We start from the raw sequence: 23,904 nt of genomic DNA, 5'->3' as shown, positions 1-23,904 counted from the left end.
AGTTCACCACTTTTTGGCAAACCAACTTTTTTGATAGACTTTATCTTGCCTCATCAAAAACACATTTCCTCATTGATGAGCCTTCGATTTAACCGATATCAAACGGCAAGAGCTACGCATGTGACACGGCACTTTAGACTAAGACTGCTATCTGTAATAGTCTGGTCGAAGCAGAAATTTAACTCCTTCGATGCACTTCTTCTTCGACCTCAATAACACAGCTTTGGCTTAAGTAATGTGAAATTACAATGCAGACATGCAATGCAAACACAGAATGCTGACATCAAAGCTAATGATCATAGCTGCGACTGTCAAGTTGACCAAGTTTTACAAATTAACACATGCCTGTGGTTTCAGCACCAATTTAGAAGAATTACCCAGGATGGGACATTTTTACGTTGTCTCCGTTTTGTAGTAGCCGAGTGACGGTCATAACAACGACGCTTGGAGGATTCTTCGGGCAGGGCTGCCTAAACTTTGGGCTACCAGTGGGTACTGTAATCTACAGTAGAACACATTCAAGGCCACTATAGTGGATGAAACAAGTGTAAAGGTGACAGTACGGTTGTTACTTCATGTTTATAAGGCTCCGATTATGTTGGAAAAAAAACATATTTAGAAAGTTGGACACCGTTTAATTTCTGGAATACATTGAGCCTCAATACAACACAAAAAAAATAGTACATCATGTTAGCATCAAAGCTAATTGGCTATTCATTTGTATTTGAGCCCTGTGATGAGGCGGTGACTTGTCCAGGGTGTACCCTGCCTAGCGCCCGAATGCAGCTGAGATAAATGGTAAAATGGTAAATGGTTGTACTTGTATAGCACTTTTCTACCGCTTTTTAAGGAGCCCAAAGCACTTTGACAGTATTTCCACATTCACCCATTCACACACACATTCACACACTGACGGTGGGAGCTGCCATGCAAGGCGCTAACCGGGACCAATCAGGAGCAAGGGTGAAGTGTCTTGCCCAAGGACACAACGGACGTGACTAGGCTAGTAGAAGGTGGGAATTGAACCAGTAACCCTCAGATTGCTGGATCGGCCACTCTCCCAACTTCGCCAAACCGTCCCCCCCATATAGGCTCCAGCACCCACCGGGACCCCAAAAGGGACAAGCGGTAGAAAATGAATGAATGTGTTTGTATTTGAGCAGCGCTAATCTACTCACCTTCATCATGGCAGTATTGAACTGGCGGCTGTAGTGCCAGTCCAGCCTATTATAGCCCATGTCTGAGAGAAGGCGCGTTTAAGCACTCACATAAACCCTTGCCCGAACAAGTGGAATCAAATACATACAGTAACCTGTTACATGTACACATTTTTTTATGCTGCAACAATGGAAATATGGGATTTGTTAATAGGATTTATTAATATTAATCTAAGTTTTGTTTATTGTTGTCATGTCCTGTCCTAATTAACCACGATAAACAAGTGCCACCCACACTGTTTTAAATGTAAAAAAACAAAAAAATAGATATTGTGTTTCACTATGTAAAGTGCTTTGAGTCACTAGAGAAAAAGCGCTATATAAACATAATTCACTTCACACTTCACTTTACACACTAGGGCCAATTTAGTGTTGCCAATCAACCTATGTTTTTGGAGGTGGGAGAAAGCCAGATTACCCGGAGGGAACCCACGCCGTCACAAGGAGAACTTATTTTTCATAAATGACTTCTCCTATTCACACAGCCTCACTTTGCTCCTGCTGTGTCTTGCACTTACCCAGCAGGGTGCCAACACATTATCCTTCACCTTAGACTTTAAATCAAATATATTTTACACGTTTGATAATGTGTTTTCATTCCGTCCCTGTTGATGTGTCTTCATCTCCTTCAGAGCCGTGTAGCTGCCAACCTAAAGAAGGTCCTGGTTCCAGATGTAAACCACATTTGATTATAATAAACATATTGTGGTGTACAGCATCAAAATCAGAACATACATTTACAAAGCTTTCGACTACTACACGGACCAAAAATATGGACACAACACTTTTGTTTTTGCTTCCATTTTTTATGAGTTGAACTCAAAGATCTAAAACGTTTACTACATACACTGAGATGTATTCCTCTCAATTACTATTCACAAATCTGTCGAAATCTGTGTTAGTGAGCATTTCTTCTTTGATAAGATAATTCATCGCACCTCATAGGTGTGGCATATTAAAATGCTGATTAAATAGCATGATTACTACACAGGTGTGCCTTCGGCTGCAGCTTAATGCCACAGATGTCGGATGTTTTGAGGGAAGGTCCAGTTGGCATGCTGACTGCAGGAATGTCTACCAGAACAGTTGACCGTGAATTGAATGTTAATTTTTCTACCATAAGCCATCTCCAAAGGCGTTTCAGAGAATTTGGCAGTACATCCAACCGGCCTCACAACCGTAGACCACGTGTAACCACACCAGTCCAGGACCTCCACATTCAGCAAATGCACCACCTTGATCTTCTGAAACCAGCCACCCGGACAGCTACTGCAACAATTGGTTTGCAAAACCAATTAATTTCTGCACAAACTGTATAAAAAAACGTCTCATCTGCATGCTCGTTGTCCTCATCGGGGTCTTGACCTGACTACAGTTTGTCGTCGTAAATGCACACATTCGATGGCGTCTGGCACATCGGAAAGGTGTTCTCCTCACAGATTAATCCCAGTTTTCACAATTCAGCATATATGGCCTAGTGGTTAGAGTATCCGCCCTGAGATCGGTAGGTTGTGAGTTAAAACCAGTCATACCACAGACTATAAACATGGGACCCATTACCACCCTGTTTGGCACTCAGCATCAAGGGTTGGAATTGAGGGTTAGATCACCAAAAATTATTTCTGGCCGCAACTACCGCTGCTGTCCACTGCACCCCTCACTTCCCAGGGTGAGATGGGTGATGGGTCAAATGCAGAGAATAATTTTGCCTCACCTAGTGTGTGTGTGACAATTATTGGTAGTTTAACTTTAACTTTTAAGATGGTAGACAGCCTGTTTGGCGTTATGTAGGAAAGCGATTTGCTAAGGTCAACATTGTGAATCGAGTGGCCCATGGTGGGGGTGGGGTTATGGTATGGGCAAGAGTATGTAATGGACAATGCACCGATGTGCATTTTATTGATGACATTTTTCTGAGACACCATGACGAGATCCTGAGGCGCGGTGTTGTGCCATTTACCCGAGACCATCACCTCACCTGTGCAGCATGACAATGCACAGCCCCATGTTGCAAGAATCTGTACACAATTCCTCAAAGCTGAAAACAGCCCATTTCTTGCATGGCCAGAATTCTCACCAGACATGTCACCCACTGAGCATGTTTGGGATGCTGTGGATCAGAGTATAAGACAGTTCATGCCAATATCCAGCAATTTTGCACAACCATTGAAGAGTGGACCAACATTCCACAGGGCACAATCAGCAACCCCCCCCCCCCCACCAGATAAAGCAAAACTGCACATTTCAGAGTGACCTTTTATTGTGGGCAGTCTAAGGTACACCTGTGCAATCATCATGCGGTTTCATCAGCATCTTGTTAAGCCACTCCTGTGAGGTAAAATGGATTATCCTGGCAAAAAAAGAATTGCTTACTAACACAGATGTAGACAGATTTGTGAACAATATTTGAGAGGTATATGTTTTGTGTGTGTTTAGTAAAAGTTTTAAAATCTCTGAGTTCCATTCATGTAAAATGGGAGCAAAAAATAAATTGATGCATTTATATTTTTGTTCAGTATAGAGTATATGTAAAACAGCACATACAAATTGTGCATAATGCAAATGTTACTTTTGTGCCAGCTACTTTACTAAGAATTTGGCAACACTTTTTTTGTAGTCAGTGCTGCTTTAATGCGCGGACTTACTTGGACCCCATCCAATCAGGGTCCCCCCATTTTTATGGCGGAATGCAATGAATGGTGTTCCCTGGTGTCAATCACAGACAGCTCTGCTTCCTGTCTGGATTGCGTATTTTCTCTCTCAGCTCCGTTGTTTTTTCCAACTGCTCCAAGCGGGGCTCGAACCCAAGTCTCCGAGCTGTGAAACGAGCGTGCTGACAACTGAGCTACCGACTACCAGATCGCCATCACTATTCTTTAAGTTGTCTGGCCTCTTTTACACTTGCAGACGTGCATGCGTCCGTTGCAAAGTAGAAGTATTCATGAACGAAATAATTTTTGAAATGGATGTTGTGTGTGTGTGTCTGCATGTGTGTGTGCTTGTGCGTGTGTGTGTGTGTGAGTAATTGAGTGAGTGTAGTGTCTATATGGTGCAACACAGTGGTGTATACCATATTTTTCGGACCATAGGGCACACCGGATTATAAGGCGCACTGCCAATGAGCGGGTACATTCAAGTCTATTTTCATGCAAAAGGCGCATTGGATTCTAAGGTGCATTAAAGGGGTCATTTTATGATTTTTTTTCGAAATTTAAAAGTATATCTTGTAGTCTAAATAACATGAAACGGTGCTTCTTCGGTCAAAATGTTGTGTAGATTATGTTTTAAAGAACATATTCCAGCCGCTTTCTAACCCTCTCTTCAGGATGCGGCATTTTGTGAGCGGTCTTATTTACGTGACTCCACTTTGACAGCGTCTGCTCCACGTCATCTTTGTTGTAGCGTGCAAGGACGGGAGTGGAAAAAGTGTCAAAAGATGCAGCTAACTTTTTTAATGACATTCAGACTTTATTTAAATCAATAAATCAGCATCTCTTCATCCATGGTTCTCTAGTGTAAGATCAACGCAGGATATGTGTTATGTAATAAAAGGTCTGACCGGGACTCTCTAATAACTATAGTTCTGTGGGTGAATTATGTATACCCACTACACTGGTGCACTGACAATCTACCGTATTTCCTTGAATTGCCGCCAAAGCGCTAATTAATTTAAAACCTCTTCTCACTCCTGCGCTTACCAAAGGCATGCGGTAAAAGTAAGCATGCGCTGATTATTTTAAAACCTCTTCTCACTCCGGCATTTACCCAAGGTATGCTGTAAAATTTTGAGTATAATGTAAAATGGACCTTAAATCCTACTGAATAGCTCTTAATCTCTTTCCCTTTATGCGATTTCAAATTGCCGGTATTGAAATTAGCCTCCTCCATTTTGAAAATGATCACAGGGGAATTGTCACTCGTGATGTCGTGAGTTTGACCAGGCGATAATACTAAGCATGCGCTAATTATTTTGGGAAGAGAGTTTAACCCGGCAGTAATTCAAGGCAGGCGCATACTATATGTCCTGCGGCAATTCAAGGAAATACGGTAAGTTAAAACTTTACGCTACTTTATATTAAAAATGGAGGATTATTGCCCCACAATAAGAAGATAGTGAAAAGGAAGGCGCTTACTGACTATGGACTACAATGGAAGACGAGTGGAAATTTTCAGGACTTATGCAGATCCCAAATACACATCAGCAGGTTCCAGAAGGTAAGGAAAATTGGTTTTACACAATGTTGCGAAACAAAACACCAGATAATATGTATGCTAAAAGGTGCCATTTTGCGGTCCTTATACACACACATCCTTAATAATACTCGTATGTTGAAGCACAGTACGTTTAACTACGGTAGCCGTTATGCTCCAACAATCCATCAAGCGGTGCGGCCTCATAGCTTACTAAAGTCGTACTTAAACATTTTGACAGGCTTTTCAGCGTTGTGTGTAACGTCGTATAATCTCAATTTAAAGTTTTTGATGCTGTTTACTGGTGTCATTTTGCAGTCTACAAGTATCTCTTATGTGTGACTGCCATCTACTGGTCTCGTTTACCATTACACCATGTACCAAATAAAATAGCTTTGTCGATAAGCACAGCCAGAATTATTCCGTACATTAGACGCACTGGGTTATGAGGCGCACTGTCGATTTTTGAGAAAATTAAAGGATTTTAAGTGCCGCCTATATTCAGAAAAATATATATTTTGCACGTGTGTCCAACTTTTCTGTGCGGAGTTTACATGTTTTTTGTGCATTAATCATTTTCTTTTAGGTACTTATATTTTCCAAACACAAATGTTAGGTCAATGTTGTGCTGGACATTGCCTATATGTGTAAAAATGAGTCGTTTGGCTTTGACAAATAAGTACAAACCCTGTTTCCATATGAGTTGGGAAATTGTGTTAGACGTAAATATAAACGGAATACAATGATTTGCAAATCATTTTCTACCCATATTCAATTGAATATGCTACAAAGACAAAATATTTCAAGTTAAAACTGATAAACATTTTGCAAATAATCATTAACTTTAGAATTTGATGCCAGCAACATGTGACAAAGAAGTTGGGAAAGGTGGCAAAAAATACTGATGAAATTGAGGAATGCTCATCAAACACTTATTTGGAACATCCCACAGGTGTACAGATTAATTGGGAACAGTTGAGTGCCATGATTGGGTATAAAAGCAGCTTCCATGAAATGCTAAGTAATTCACAAACAAGGATGGAGCTAGGGTCACCAATTTGTAAGCAAATTGTCAAACAGTTTTAGAACAACATTTCTCAACGAGCTATTGCAAGGATTTTAGGGATTTTATCATCTACGGCCCGTAAAATCATCAAAAGGTTCAGAGAATCTGGAGAAATCACTGCACGTAAGCGATGATATTACGGACGTTTGATCCCTCAGGCGGTACTGCATCAAAAACCAACATCAGTGTGTAAAGGATATCACCGCACAGGCTCAGGAACACTTCATAAAACCTGTCAGTAACTACAGTTGGTCGTTACATCTGTAAGTGCAAGTTAAAACTTTACCATGCGAACGCCATTTATCAACAACACCCAGGAAGGCCGCCGGCTTCGCTGGGCCCAAGCTCATCTAAGATGGACTGTTGCAAAGCGGTAAAGTGTTCTATGGTTTGACGAGTCCACATTTCAAATTATATTTAGGAACTGTGGACATGGTGTCCTCCGGAACGAAGAGGAAAATTACCATCCAGATTATTATAGGCGCAAAGTTCAAAAGCTAGCATCTGTGATGGTATGGGGGTGTATTAGTGCCCAAAGCATGGGTAACTTACACATCTGTGAAGGCACCGTTAATGCTGAAAGGTACATACAGGTTTTGGAGCAACATATGTTGTCATCCAAGCAACGTTATCCTGGACGCCTCTGTTTATTTTAGCAAGACAATGCCAAGCCACGTGTTACAACAGTGTGGCTTAGTAGTAAAAGAGTGCGGGTACTTTCCTGGCCCGCCTGCAGTCCAGATCTGTCTCCCATCGAAAATGTGTGGCGCATTATGAAGCGTAAAACACGACAGCAGAGACCCCGGACAGGTGAACGGCTGAAGCTCTACATAAAAAAAGAATGGGAAAGAATTCAACTTTCAAAGCTTCAACAATTAGTTTCCTCGGTTCCCAAACGTTTATTGAGTGTTGGTAAAAGATAATGTGATGTAACACAGTGGTGAACATGCCCTTTCCCAACTACTTTGCGACGTGTTGCAGCCATGAAATTCTAAGTTAATTATTATTTGCAAAAAAAATTCAAGTTTATGAGTTTGAATATCAAATATCTTGTCTTCGTAGTGCATTCAATTCAATATATGGGTTAAAAAGGATTTGCAAATCATTCTATTCCGTTTATATTTACATTTAACACAATTTCCCAACTCATATGTTAATCGGGTTTGTACTTAAAATATGATAGGTTTTATTTTTCTCCAACCTTTGAACTTTTCATTAGCTTGCATCATTAGCTGATGGATTGAAAGATGATAATGATAAAATTGTATGCTATTTAAAATAGAATGCTGTTGTTTTTTTTGTTTTTTAAGTTATTATTACTGTTCTGCAGTTATAAAGAAAGATAACTGTAAATATGTAAAGGAGGGAGTGTGTAATGCAAAGGACGTGAGTGACTCCATGGACGGATATATTGTTACAATCACAGGTGCACGTTTAAGGTCAAGCATGAAGATCTAGGACTAATTATTACAATGGATGTTTTCTCATTCACAAAATACTAAGGATGGAGCTATAAAATAAATACAATATAATATATATATATATATATATATATATATATATATATATATATATATATATACATACATATATATACATACATATATATATATATATAAATAAATACAATACTCAGCATGTTTCATAAAAAAACACATACTGCTATTCACATGAGAAATGCGGTTTCTTTCTAGTCCCCATGGATATATTGGAATGAAACATGAATGAAACATGAGGTTTAAAATGTTGGCCACGTTAATTAGATTACAACGTACGTATCTCAGTGCACGTGTGTTTCTATCAGTGCATGTACGCCCGTGCATTTGTGTTAATAATTGGATTACATTCCTCTGAGATGGCACCATCCGTTATGAATCATAAACACCGGGTCAATTAAAATTCTGTTTTCAAGCCTGCCAAAAAAATTGGTACAGACAACAAAGTGAGAGTCGCACGTTCGACCATTACTGCCTTCAGTCCCCTTACTACTCTTTCATATGTTCGTCTCTAATACTCTCCTGAGTTCCCCCATTTTATCTGCAATGGTTATTTGCACACTGTTGTGTATTCAAAATATTTTTATATTGTATAATATTATTTTTCTGTTTGAGGAAAAAGAAAAAAATCAAATGCACGACAAAGTATATTTCCATATGCATATGACTTAACTGTGTGCGCATGATTGCATTTACCATTTGCAAGCCCCAAAGGAGATAGACACACTGTGGTAACAAAACACTCCAGACCATCGTGAGGAAAAAATAATGACAGATGAGAAGAATAAGCGGCTGAACACATGCACATATTCAGGGCCAGTTAGCATTTCCTATTTGAGGAACATGGTGAAAAACATTTTAATTCATAAAACATCGTAGAAGAAAATTCACGTTGGCCGTTTGCCAAGGGGGATCATAATTGCAGCATTAGGCCTTTTTTGAAGTAATTACAAGAATAATTTTCTCATATGAGTTTAGCAGGATTTGTAAATTACAAGTACAGATGGGTACCGATTCCGGTACTTCTTTTTTTGCAACAACCAATTCACGTAAAATCCACTGGTGCCAAGTTACGGTACCTGGGTTGCACGTGCCGTGCCACCCACTTGCAGACTCTTCGCACTTCGGCTCATGGTGATCAGTCCATCAGCACCGAGAGCAGACTCAGCCAGACTACCTGTAGGTAATGTTGCAATTTTCAATGCCAACTAAAACTTAACTCAAGAAATGCTCTAACATTAGTAAAGAAAGTCTCCATTTTTCAAAAAAATGCACTAGCTTTATGGTAATATACATTGGCAACAACAACAACAGAACAACATCAGCAATAGGATATGTACACATATGATACAAAAAGTGACAGCAAAGAAGCAGTTAGCGAAGTAAATAACACGGAAATGACAATGAACATTATTGCACTACATATGGAGCAATACAAATAACAATACAAATAGCACCATTGATAATAATAATAATAATAATAATGATTACCTCTATTATCAACAATACTTTTGTTTTAAATGCAACAATACATATATGTAATGATAACTTGAAATACAAATGAAAGACGATAAATGGAGGGGAAGAAAGACAAGCGAACTGTATAAACCTTGCAGATTGTTATAGTAATAATAGGTTAAGCTCCATTAGTGTGCCATACTCTACCCAGTTTCCCCTAGGGCAACAACATTATTATATTTTTGATTAAAAATTATTATATGCATGAGTGTATATATGCATATGTGTTTGTATATCTAGAGTATGTGTAAATGTTTGTACAGTGAATGTGCGTGTGGATGTATGTACCGTGAGTGTGGATGTAGTGTATTTGTGTATGTATGTGTGAGCGTGTATGTATATTAGGGGTGTGGGAAAAATTAGATTCGAATTTGAATTGCGATTCTTACGTTGAGGGATTCAGAATTGATTCTCTTTTTTTTAAATACATTTTTAAAATTAATTTATTATTATTATCATTATTTTTTTTTATCAATCCAACAAAAAAATACACGGCAATACCATAACAATGCAATCCAATTCCAAAACCAAACCTTACCCAGCAACACTCAGAACTGCAATAAACAGAGCAATTGAGAGGAAACACAAACACGACACAGAACAAACCAAAAGTAGTGAAATAAAAATGAATATTATCAACAACAGTATCAATATTAGTTATAATTTCAGCATAGCAGTGATTAAAAATCCCTCATTGACATCATCATTAGACATTTATAAAAATAAAAAAAGAACAATAGTGTCACAGTGGCTTACACTTGCATCGCATCTCATAAGCTTGACACCACACTGTGTCCAATATTTTCTCAAAGATAAAATAAGTCATATTTTTGGTTTGTTTAATAGTTAAAACAAATTTAAATTATTGCAATCAGTTCATAAAACATTGTCCTTTACAATCATAAAAGCTTTTTACAAAAATCTAGTACACTGCTTGCATGTCAGCAGACTGGGGTAGATCCTGCTGAAATCCTATGTATTGAATGAATAGAGAATCCTTTTAAATCGGGAAAAAATTGTTTTTGAATCGAGAATTGTGTTGAATTGAAAAAAAAATCGATTTTGAATCGCGTCGTGACCCCAAGAATTGATATTGAATCGAATCGTGGGACACCCAACGATTCACTTTGAGTACCTTGAAGGTAGAAAAGCGCTATACTTCCTCTTAGCCTTCATTTGTGTTTATTGTGCTTGTCTACTTACTTTCTTACTTTTACTTTTACTTCCTTGAGCACTGGCTCCCTCTGTTATCCTTGGCAATTAGGACACACCTGTTTCTTGCTGCAAGTCAGGATGCTTTTCATGCCAGCCCTGTCCTTTGTAGTTGACATTCTGCATACATTACCCTATGCTTCCTGTGCACTTTCCTGCTGCACTATTTCTGTTTTGTTTTCCCTAATTAAAGTTTTTTTTTTTTTTTTACTTTCACTTTGCCTGCTGGTTCTGCAACAACACCCAGCACTGAATGTAAAAGAAATAAAACATTTTGATTTTGGCTCATGAATAACAGACTTACCAGAGCAAGACTCAACATTTATGCTATAAAGAATTTCCAACAAATGCATTCCTGCAGGAAAGTGGTTTTATATATGATGACTGTTCAGGAGCATACTGAAAAAAAAATGTATGTGAATTGCAATTATTTCATATAGAAAACTGCTGGAAAACCTTGTTGAGGAACCATGTCACTGCATTTCAGGAAGGTAGCATTAATGGATAGGCTCTGGAGCCTATCCCAAGATGCACTTGGGGACAGCGTGGCGCAGTTGGAAGAGTGGCTGTGCCAGCAACCCGAGGGTCCCTGGTTCAATCCCCACCTAGTACCAACCTCGTCACGTCCGTTGTGTCCTATAGCAAGACACTTCATCCTTGCTCCTGATGGGTGGTGATTAGCGCCTTGCATGGCAGCACCCTCCATTAGTGTGTGAATGTGTGTGTGAATGGGTGAATGTGGAAGTAGTGTCAAAGCGCTTTGAGTACCTTGAAGGTTGAAAAGCACTATACAAGTACAACCCATTTACTATTCATTTACTCGGGCGGAAGTATTTGGAAAATTACTTTAATGGAGCCAAAAATTAAAGTTACTTGTTGCAGTGCAAAAAAAGTAGTTGAATTAGGAACATAATGACTCTTTAATAAATGTAATTAATAAATATTCCGTTACTTTAAAAAAACAAAAAAAAAATATCTGGCATATGCAGTTGGGAAGTGTTGCAACGTGACGCGTGACATCAGCGCCCAGACAGAGCAGCATTAGCTTAGCTGTTTTTGTTAGCTCATAATCGCAGTTTGCTGGAAGTTATGGCGGCTCTGTTTAATCTTTTCACTGGATTGTGTTAGTGCTAGTTAATAAAGAGATTGAATGTGCTTCAATTGCTGTAGTCTCCTTCTTCATTAACGAGGTATTGTAGAGTTGCAAGATTGTCACTCCAATCATTGATGTTTTGTTTATTATTCCCTCAAAGTAGTAGTGTATACATGTGTGTATATGTTGTCCTGGGCATGACGTTAAAGTGCATCCAGCAGTGGAGGCTCCTCTATCGGGTCATCGGGGCATTACGAGGTTAACCCCTTTACCACTGTTACCCCAGGTGGCCCTTGGTAAAGGCCTAGTACTTAACTGCCCCCTAGACAGGGATACGGTGAAGACCTCAACGGCAGAGCAGGCGGAAGACGGTAGATGTAAGAACTACCACAACAGCTGCAATGGTGGAAGAAGACACTCCCACATCCATGTGCGCCCAGTTATGGGGAAATAACAACCCTGCGGCAGAAAAGGGTCCCCAGTCGTCTTGGACTCCATGCCATTGGACCCTGACCCGAATCTGTCAAGTATCGTGTGGTGACTGTGCACCAGTTTCCCCACTTCAAACAAAGTTACGCACAGGCATCCTCTATAAAGGGATACAACCCTACCAGGAGGATCGTCATACTCGTTTCGAGTGACCGCTGATGAAGATGATGAAAGTAGTGTGTACATGTGCGTGTACTGTAACTCAAAAATAATCGCGATTAATATAATTTTTCATCATGAGTAAGTGAACTTTAGACAGGTTACCACGACTGGACAATTGCTTTGCTTTAATAAAATATTTTTCAAACAATATTATTTTTTAATCATTTTAATACAAAACAGACAAACACTTTTACGGTGAATTCCTGCTGGAGAAGCACTTGCATCCTACAACATATAAATACCCGTTTCGCACACTGATAACACAAAATGTGGATTGTTACGATCATGGTTTGATTGTCAAATATGTTTGGTTACGTAATCTATGATACAGCTACCTGAATAAATGCTTCTGATAGTCTGTACATTACATGTTTCATCCATCCCTCCATCCTATTCAGCTAATGCGAGGTCGGGTCGCAGGAGAAAATGGGATGGGAAAATTGGAAGCCCAACCACTTTATCCAGCTCCTCCAAAGAGACTCCCCAATGTGTCCTGGATCTACCCCGCGGCCTCCTACCGGTTGGACGTGCCCTAACCACCTCCTCAGGCAGGCGTCCTGGGTGGCATCCTGACCAGATACCCTAACCACCTCATTTGGCTCCTCTCGATGTGGTGGAGCAGGGGCTTTACTCTGAGCTCCTCCCGAATGAGAGAGCTTCTCAGCCTATGTCTCAGATAGAGCCACGCCACTAGACATAGGAAAATAATTTTGGCCGCTTGTACCAGTGATCTTGTCCTTTCGGTCATAACCCAAATATCATGGCCATATGTGAGGATAACAACATAAATTGACCGTTAAATAGAAAGCTTTGACCTCCGGCTAAGCTCCTTCTTCACCACGATGGACCGATACAGGGTTTGCATCACTGCAGATACTACATCGATCCACTCTTCCCTCACTCGTGAGCAAGTCTCTGAGGTACTTGAGCTCTTCTACTTGGGGCAGGATCTCGTCCCCGACCCGAAGGTGGCACTTCACCCTTTTCCGGGCGAGAACAATGGAGTTGGACTTGGAGGTGCTTATTCTCGTCCCAATCGCTTCCCACTCGGCTGCGAACCGATCCAGTGACAGCTGAAGATCCAATGCAGGACCACATCATCTGCAAAATGCAGAGAACTAATCTTGCAGCAGACCTCATAATGTAATAAAACCTCCATCCATCCATCCATCCATGTTCTACTGCTTGTCCCCTATGGGGTCGGGGGGGTGCTGGAGCCTATCACAGCTGCATTCGGCCAAAATGCAGGGTACACCCTAGACAAGTTGCCACTTCATCACAGGGCCAACACAGATGGACAGACAACGGGTCAGTACGTGTGCCTCACAATACGAAGGGATGGAGTTTGTGGGTTCGATCCTGGGCTCGGGATCTTTCTGTGTGGAGTTTGCATGTCCTCCCCGTGACTGCGTGGGTTCCCTCCGGGTACTCCGGCTTCCTCCCACTTCCAAAAACATGCACCTGGGGACAACTTGATTGGCAACACTAAATTGGTCCAATCTCAATGGAGTTATTTGCATGTTTTTAAGGGCTTTTATAGGCACCATAGGCTTCATCGTGTGCAGACTTTTAATCACATTTATTCACTAGCTACAAACCCCATTTCCATATGAGTTGGGAAATTGTGTTAGATGTAAATATAAACGGAATACAATGATTTGCAAATCCTTTTCAATCCATATTCAGTTGAATATGCTACAAAGACAACATATTTGAAGTTCAAACTCATAAACTATATATTTTTTTGACAAATAATAATAACTTTGATTTTCATGGCTGCAACATGTTCCAAAGTAGTTGGGAAAGGGCATGTTCACCACTGTGTTACATCACCTTTTCTTTTAACAACACTCAATAAACGTTTGGGAACTGAGGAAACTAATTGTTGAAGCTTTGAAAGTGGAAATTTTTCCCATTCCTGTTTTATGTTGAGCTCCTGTCGTATTTTACGCTTCATAATGCGCCACACATTTTCGATGGGGGACAGGTCTGGACTGCAGGCGGGCCAGAAAAGTACCCGCACTCTTTTTTACGAAGCCACGCTGTTGTAACATGTGCTGAATGTGGCTTGGCATTGTCTTGCCGAAATAAGCAGGGGCATCCATAAAAAAGACGGCGCCTAGATGGCAGCATATCTTGTTCCAAAACGTGTATGTACCTTTCAGCATTAATGGTGCCTTCATAGATGTGTAAGTTACCCATGCCTTGGGCAATAATGCACCCCCATACCATCACAGATACTGGCTTTTGAACTTTGCGTCGATAACATTCTGGATGGTTCGCTTCCCCTTTGGTCCGGATGACACGATGTCGAATATTTCCAAAAACAATTTGAAATGTGGACTCGTCAGACCACAGAACAACTTTTCCACTTTGCATCAGTCCATCTTAGATGATCTCGGGCCCAGAGAAGCTGGCGGCATTTCTGGATGTTGTTGATAAATGGCTTTCACTTTGCATAGTAGTACAGATGTAGCGACCAACTGTATTTAGTGATAGTGGTTTTCTTAAGTGTTCCTTAGCCCATGTGGTGATATCCTTTAGAGATTGATGTCGGTTTTTGATACAGTGCCATCCGAGGGATGGAAGCTCACGGTTATTCAATGTTGGTTGCCGCCTACGAGGAGTGATTTCTCCAGATTCTCTGAACTTTTTGATGATATTATACACCGTAGCTGTTGAAATCCCTAAATTTCTTGCAATTGCACTTTGAGAAACATTGTTCTTAAACTGTTTGACTGTTTGCTCAAGCAGTTGTGGACAAAGGAGTGTACCCCGTCCCATTCTTTCTTGAGAAAGACTGAGCATTTTTTGGGAAGCTGTTTTTATAGCCAATAATGGCACCCACCTGTTCGCAATTAGCCTGCACACATGTGGGATGTTCCAAATAAGTGTTTGATGAGCATTCCTCAACTTTATCTGTATTTATTGCCACTTTGCCCAACTTATTTGTCATGTGTTGCTGGCATCAAATTATAAAGTTAATGATTATTTGCACAAAAAAAAAAAGTTTATGAGTTTGAACATCAAATATGTTGTCTTTGTAGCATATTCGACTGAATATGGATTAAAAATTATTTGCAAATCATTGTATTCTGTTTATATTTACATCTAACAGTTTCCTAACTCAAATGGAAACGGGGTTTGTAAAATGCACAAAAAATACGAAAACATTTGTTCTTTTTTTACATGAGGATTGTGAATGATCTGCAAAATAAAAAAAAATAAAAATGCAGTTCCCCTTTTTAATTAATTCAGCACCCCTAAGCTTGGACAATCAAATTGCATATCTGTCAAAAATCACTCAATCCATCCACATCCACATCCACATCCACCACGCCACCAAGCAGTTGGGAGAGTGGCCTTGCCAGCAACCTGAGCCTTCCTACTAGTTCAATCCCCAGCTTCTACCGACCTAGTCATGTCCGCTGTGTCCATGAGCAAGACATACTTCATTCACCCTTGCTCCTGATGGGTCATGGTTAGCGCCTTGCATGGCAGCTCCTGCCATCAGTGTATGAATGTGTGTGTAAATGGATGAATATAGAAATAGAGTCAAAGCGCATTGAGTACTTTGAAGGTAGAAAAGCGCTATAGAAGTATAACCCATTTACCATTTACATCCTCCATACAGCAAGGTCATTGGCATCAATGAACCCTTGCTTCATCCTACAGAACTATACACACTTAAACGACAGGACACCGCCACCATCTTTCTACCAGCAGACCGTTTGCACTAATTTGTACTGCAGGCAAGATTCTAGGGCGGGGAATTGCATATGAAATGTTAATATGCTCAGATGTATTACCACAGCATTACCACCGAGGCATTAACCTTTTTTTGGTGTGTGTGTGGTCAAGACGCTCATGTTTGAAACCTCGTGTTAATTCCTGACTGGTGGTGACTTTCTACAAGCACTTCAGGCATTTCCAGGTCATCTCATTTTTCATTCTCTCCCCTTTTCTCTTCTCTCTCTACGCCCTCCCACATGCTCGAGAGTTTTCTTTCCGAGTCCTTGCATCTGATCCGTTGCACCGTCCAGCATTTCTGTCATTCGATGTGCTCTATCCTCGTGTCAAGCTCCCTTTGTTCTGGTGTGTAGCAAGAACAAAAATGTTGCAATTGTCTTCATCCCAGACAGCCTCCCCCACTTGACTGTTGTTTTTGCCAGGGAGAGAATAAAAAAGGTAAGATCTATCGCAGAGCAGGCATGTTGATGAGCATTTCATTCTGTTTGAATTCTCTCCCTGTCAAAGGAATAAGGACGGACACTCGTAAACGTCAAGCGCTGTGTATTTCACTTTAAAAGCTGCCCGTGCGTATATAAACATATACACCGTCGATGTGACAATGTGTATGCCCGTGCCGATGTGAATGAGTTATTGTTGTTTATGTCACCCTGTCGTGGAGGTGTCATTTCACAGATCGAGATAAATGGGCCCCTATCAGGCATGCTATTTACTCTGCGTGAAAGATTGGACAGTCCCATATGCCACACTGCACACTGCCACTCAAGACAACATGCACACACTCACTGGCAACTGCAGACAACTAAAATGCCTAATATTACAGTTCCGTACAGATTTTTGGATAGATTTACTCAGGAAAATGAGTGTTGCATTAATAAAAACCTGGGTCCTCACATAGGCGCTGTCACGCCAAATTTCTTCCCCCCTACAAAAACCTTCCCCCCGGAAGACATTTGGCATGACAGCCCCTCTAATGCCTGAAGGACCCCAATGAGGGCGTGATAATACCAAGTTATTTGACTCTTAAGGGTTACAGCTGCAAAATTAGCAAAGCAAAAATTGCTTCAAAGGTTAGCATGCTGGAATGCTAATATTTTTTCCTCACCGTTATTTTTCACCAATGACAATCAGCAAATTATAATGCTTTTAAAACAGGCAGCTGTGTGGGCTGCTTTAAGCAAGTTATATGACTCTTAAGGGTTATAACTGCAAAATTAGCAAAGCAAAAATAGCTTGAAAGGTTAGCATGCTGAAATGCTAATATTTTTTTCCTCACCGTTATTTTTCACCAATGACAATCAGCCAGTTATAATGCCTTTAAAACAGGCAGCTGTGTGGGCTGCATTAAGGTCCTTCCACCCTCATCGGGGTCCTTCAGCCATTAGAGGGGCTGTCACCCCAAATGTCTTCCGGGGGGGAGGTTTTTGTAGGGGGGAAGAAATTTGGCGTGACAGCGCCGATCTATGTTTCTGCCAGTGGGTGCTTGGCATGTGTGTATTAGTGTTGTCCCGATACCAATATTTTGGTACCGGTACCAAAAGTATTTTGGTACTTTTTTTAAATAAAGGGGACCCCAAAAAATGTCATTTTTGGCTTCATTTTAACCAAAACATCTTAGTGTACATTAAACATATGTTTAACATTTTAATTTAGTCCTTAAATAAAATCGTGAACATACAAGACAACATGTCCTTTAGTAGTAAGTAAACAAATAAAGACTCCTAATTAGTCTGCTGACGTATGCAGGAACATATTGTGTCATTTAACATTCTATTATTTTGTCAACATTATGAAGGACAAGTAGTAGAAAATGAATTATTAATCAACTTGTTCATTTACTGTTAATATCTGCTTACTTTCTCTTTTAACATGTTCTGTCTACACTTCTGTTAAAATGTAATAATCACTTGTTGAAACTTTACATTAGTTTTGGATGAGACCACTCATTTGGGTATCAATCTAATACCAAGTTGTTAAAGGATCATACATTGGTCATATTCAAAGTCCTCATGTGTGCAGGGACATATTTTCTGAGTTTATAAACGTAATATACATTTTTTTTTAAATAAAAGAAGCTATTGTGATGCCAAAAAATATCAACGTAACAATAGTAGTATCGACTAGATACGTGCCTGTACTTGATATCATTACAGAGGATGTTAGGTGTAGATCCACCAATGGCGTTTGTTTACATTTTGATGCCAGTGAGCTACGGTGTGTAGTAAAGCATATTTAGCTATTTTTTGTTCTGCAGGGATGAAACATGACTTTATTTTCCGCCATGGAGACCACGATTAGTGATTTAGAAGTAGATAAAACACGGCAAACAGCGGATGGACGTTAGCCTCTAGATAGCTAGCCATGTCTTAAAGCACCTATTTCTGAGAGTGTTTCAGTGTTATAACTTCACCTATATTGTTAGTTTTTACGCCAAAATGCGTTCGTTCTCCCTTTTCTGTTTACACACTCTGTCTGCATGTAAGTACTCAGTGATTGTGTGCCGCCAAACATGTTCCTCTACTCGTAAACCAGCAACATCACGACATGACTTTGACGCGGGCGCAGTTTCAGAGACGGTATAGTACAAAAATTATTCATTAGTATCGCAGTACTGTTCTAATACTGGTATACCGTTCAACCATAGTAGCTACGCAAGTACAAATTCAGATATATTAAAGTGATTGCATGCAGAAATCCAAACACATTTTTTTGTTACACAGCAATCGACTTGGATGTCTGCGTTGCTTGGCACGCCCAGTCCACACCCCCTTATAAATATGCAAATCATACTGAAAGTAGCGATTTGATTGAGGACTGTACAAGCTGCCTAATCAGGACTCAGCAGGAGGTACTTCTTTCTGCTGCTTGGACTGATGAAAAAGAGGGGTGAATTATTGAACAGAAATAGCGAATAGAAAAAATAAATGTTCGGGCATCAGGAGAAAGGTGAAGAAAAAGATGTAATCACATCAAAAAAATAGACGAGCGTTTGAAAAGATAGTCGTGGCAACTGTCCCCCTCCTTCACCGGAGTGTGTGTCCCGAGTCAGTAAGCCAAAGCCCCCCACCTCCACAATTTACCTATTTAAAGCCTTTTGATTAAATTATGTCACAATTTTTAAATAGTTTAAATTTGCACCAGATGCAATAAGATAAAGACTTGTCCAGGGTGTACCCCGCTTTTCGCCGGAATGCAGCTGAGATAGGCTCCAGCACCCCCCGCAGCCCTGAAAAAGGACAAGAGGTAGAACATGCATGGATGGAGATATATTATATATATATATATATATATATATATATATATATATATATATATATATATATATATATATATATATATATATATATATATATATATATATATATATATATATATATACTAGGGGTGGGCAAATTAATGCATTAATTACGAGTTAACTCATCAATCTATTAACGCCGACAATTATTTTATCGCACATTTGCGTATGTTATTTACATGCTTTTATTTTGTTAACGCCTTTTCTCAACAAGATGGATAAGCTTCGGCTTCGAGGGGCTCTTGGTAAAGATGGAACATTTGGCAAAAATACCGGACAATTCTGCAAATTTCATGGCTGGCTTACAGCGTGGTCACTCCGGGATCACTTACGACCGCCAGACAATTCTGAATGTGAATAGATCGGGCCGTTTTGGACTGAATGACGCGTGCTTGCTAGACCGGATAGCTAGCATGGGAATACTTTGCCGGCTACATCCAGCGGCCTGTGAAGCAGCGGAGTATATGTGTTGTCTGTCTATTTATGAATAATGCAGACCAGGGGTGTTGGCTGAGTTCTCAACGTTTGTTTTCAGAGCGTGCATATCACAACATACAAGATGCCGTCATGGCGACACAACCTATACCGGGCTACCGCGCATGCTCGTCACTCCTGTTGCATGCTGGGTAGCGTAGTTCTTTTTTCCCCTGGCTCATAACATCACAATATAGTACCATGTATATAATGCGTTCAGTTTATCAAAGCACCAAGCAAACAATCGGAAAATTCCCATCATATCAATTCCTAGATATGGTCATAATTATTCTAAGTGCACTACGCAGAATAAACACAACATTATTAATATTGCTACCACGGATAATTTGATCAAAAATTCCCTAAAACAGCCCACTACCTATAATATAGGTTTTTTAAACATAAGATCCCTGATGAAAAAAATGTTTCTGCTGTTACCTCAGAAATTGCCTGTTCAGATGTTTTGATTGTGGCTCAGAGATTTGTATGTAGATTATATTTATTTTCCATAACAAACAGGATAACTTAAATACCCTGGCAGTGGCAATAAGCTTAAATGTTTGTATTTACATTTTTTGAGTTGATTTTCATAAAATATGCTATTTAACTGCTACTGTTTAACAAGGACTGATTTAAATTGTGTTTGCACAACAAATGTTTTGGCTTTTTTGTTCATGTGGGAGAATATTCTAATAAAGGTGCACTACACACTACTTTTGAATTCATTATTGGGCTTTGCGTATAAAATGCAGTTAATCGCGATTAATCGGACAAATAGTGCGATTAACTTCGATTAAAATGTTTAATCGTTGCCCAGCCCTAATATATACATATATACATACATATATATATATATATATATATATATATATATATATATATATATATATATATATATATATATATATATATATATATATATATATATATATATATATATACATACACACACATATATATATATATATATATCCATCCATCCATCTATCCATTGTGGGACCTGGCCGGCCGGCTGTGGTGCCTTAGAATTGTGATCAACTTTCAACACTATATGACGGCCCTGCACACACGCAAAAAAGAGCTCCCAAAATAGTTGTTGATAAATCACATTGCACGTGCTATTTAATATATCTGCATTTTCTGCTACTAGTATTGTGGGTGTTTTGATGATCAGCATATATTTTGCAAATTAATGAAGACTGAGGTGCAAAATTGCACGCCTTATTCTGCTCACTAAACAGACGTAAACCATTTAACACGTGCTTGTAGATCAGCTTTGGTGTGTTATGCAGTTTGTACGCGTTTTTGTACACGCAAACCTTTAGTAAATCAGGCCCTAATTCCATTATAGGTTCCCTTTAAAAAAAACTTAAGGAAATGTATGTTCTGTTTGGCTTCAAGGATAATTAAAATCCCAGAGGGATGAGAAAAACCCAAAGAGATCTGTCAATTTAGTAGCTTATCATGAAGTCTAGAGTTGAATTAATGCAGTGTATGTGGCTGTAACCATTCAATTTGCCTTTGAATATGAGTTTTATTACAGTGCTTTTGAAATAACACTTTTGAAAAAACAACACTTGGAAAAAACAACATTTTTATTGTTCTACTCTGCTAAATTAAAATAAATAAGTAACAAAACACCTCCAGTCGCCCTGAACTCAGCCCTTTAGGACCATTATGCTGCTTTACTGAGCAATGGTGACATGATGCTGCCTCAGCACTGCTCACCATTTAGATAACATTATGGTCTCCCATAGGAAAAGTATAATACTACTAACAAACACTTCCATTTGCAGCCAAATGTGCGAAATCAAGAAAAATCTATCTATGTATCCATCCAGCTATCACCACCCTAAAAGGGAACCAAATAGATAAAAAACAACTTTCTTATCTATTGGTACCTGCTTTTGTGTATTTGGGATCTGCATAAGTCCTAAAAATATGAAATCAAACCATAGAGGGATGGTGGAGACATTTATAAAACAATCTTGCTTTCCTTTAAACTATCTCCAAACAAGCCATTTGGAATTTGCATAACTTGAGAAGTTTTTAAAATTGGTGACGTCATCGGATATCTCCATATATAGTAAAATTTTACCTCAAGACCTAATTGTTTTACATACATGTTACAGGTCATATACATTTTATTATTGAATATATCAAATGTGATGAATATTTAATGGACCACAATGGAAACATCCATTTCCCTTTATAAAAAAATATTACATGGATTCAATTCTTTAAGATATCAATCAATCAATCAATCAATCAATCAATCTTTCCCTGTTGCCATTTTTATTATTTCTGCTGGGGAAGGCGTGGCGCGGTTGGGAGAGTGGCCGTGCCAGCAACCTGAGGGTTCAGGGTTCAATCCCCTGCTTCTACCGACCCAGTCATGTCCGTTGTGTCCATGAGCAAGACACACTTCACCCTTGCTCCTGATGGGTCGTGGTTAGGGCCATGCATGGCAACTCCCACCATCAGTGTGTGAATGTGTGTGAATGGGTGAATGTGGAAATAATGTCAAAGCGCTTTGAGTACCTTGAAGGTAGAAAAGCGCTATACAAGTATAACCAATTTACCATTTACAAAGTAGCGTATAATGCTAACTTATACATGCCAACAGACTCGATTATGGAAGCGCTAAAAACTACATCCTGGCTGATGGAGAGAAGTCATAGATGAAGTGGCGGCACGTAAATAAGACCGGCCATGAAACGGCACAGTCTGAAGTGACAGTTAGGAAGCAGCTTGAAGATGGTCTGTAAAACATCTATGCAAAATCTTAACCAAATAACCACCATTACATGTTCTGTAAACCACAGTGTTTTGAACGTAAAATAAAAAATCATAACATGACCCGTTGAAACAATGTTTATGCAAAATATTTGATATGTTTAAGATCCTCCAATGCGTTATGTCATCGAAGTCATTAAACGCTGAAGTCATTAAAAGCTGAAGTCATTTAGAACGCCTTCTTGGCTCCTGCACATGACATGATGAGCCCTGTGATTGGTGCATTATGTCCATCAATTCGCAAAGCCACGCTTCTCTGGCATCAGCACTTTCTTCCTAACTGCATTCATCAGGACAGATCATTACGTCCTTCCACTCATCTCCTCCTGTGCCTCTCCCTGTCTCTCCCGCCATCCCTCAAATGAAAGAGATACCCTGGCAAGTCTGAGGCCGGCCGGCGGCAGAGACAGAGGTGGAGGGTTGAGAAGGGAAGAGGAAGGACAGATGAAGGCGGCGGTGGCTGATTGCCTTACAACTCTGTGGGAAGGAAACCGAGGAACCACCACAGTGGTGCTGCAAGGAATGTAACTGGAACAGCCTGCCTGGAGGGACTTTCACATTTTGACTAATGATGGCCATTCTAAACATTCACCTACTTGCCTCTCCATGTGTCCCCAGATTGACCACATACTTTTTAATTGCACCCAGGCTTTACATGAGCAAAGGCGCAGATATAATACATTCAATCCTGATTATAAAAGCCATGAAAAGGCACTGCTACTAGCATAGTGAAGATTACCAACGCCCAGGTTTAGTTAAGTATCTGAGCCTGTATCCCAGCGACCTTGAGCACAATTTCCATCCGTTAATGCACTATTAAGACAATTTAAAGCCACCGTACCGTACTTCATGTGACGTTAGGGACGCATGGGAATGCGCGTTTTTGTTCTCCCCAAGGATGCAAGGAACACTCCGGACGAAAACGTAAATGTAGGAGGATTTAATAATTGATACACAATATTAAACAGACAGAAATCAACAAAAGAACAATGTGCCGAACGCACGGGAAGCTAAGGCTAATACTTAGCACAGAGACTGGAACCAGAAACATAGACGTGACTGTAGCTTACCGCAAACAAGGAACCGAGACAGACTGACGGGAGAAGGCAGGCTTAAATAAAGAAAGTAATCACAACACAGGTGCG

General features: G+C 39.8%; 1 protein-coding gene and 1 long non-coding RNA gene across 2 annotated transcripts in view; one reads left to right on the top strand and one right to left on the bottom strand.

Annotated features, from left to right (window-relative positions):
* Window positions 1-23,904, bottom strand: part of LOC133554472 (chemokine-like protein TAFA-2) — a 334,073-nt gene that overhangs the window by 65,218 nt on the left and 244,951 nt on the right. The gene's annotated exons all lie outside the window — the stretch shown is intronic.
* The window catches only part of LOC133553912 (uncharacterized), a 37,763-nt gene continuing 30,314 nt past the window's right edge, over window positions 16,456-23,904 (top strand). The window contains exon 1 of the long non-coding RNA XR_009807009.1: window positions 16,456-16,632. This is a non-coding gene — a long non-coding RNA (uncharacterized LOC133553912). The remainder of the gene's footprint in view (window positions 16,633-23,904) is intronic.

This window comes from Nerophis ophidion, linkage group LG06 (genome assembly GCF_033978795.1).
Source record: "Nerophis ophidion isolate RoL-2023_Sa linkage group LG06, RoL_Noph_v1.0, whole genome shotgun sequence".
Lineage (NCBI taxonomy): Eukaryota > Metazoa > Chordata > Actinopteri > Syngnathiformes > Syngnathidae > Nerophis > Nerophis ophidion.
This window is presented reverse-complemented; position numbering and strand designations above follow the sequence as displayed.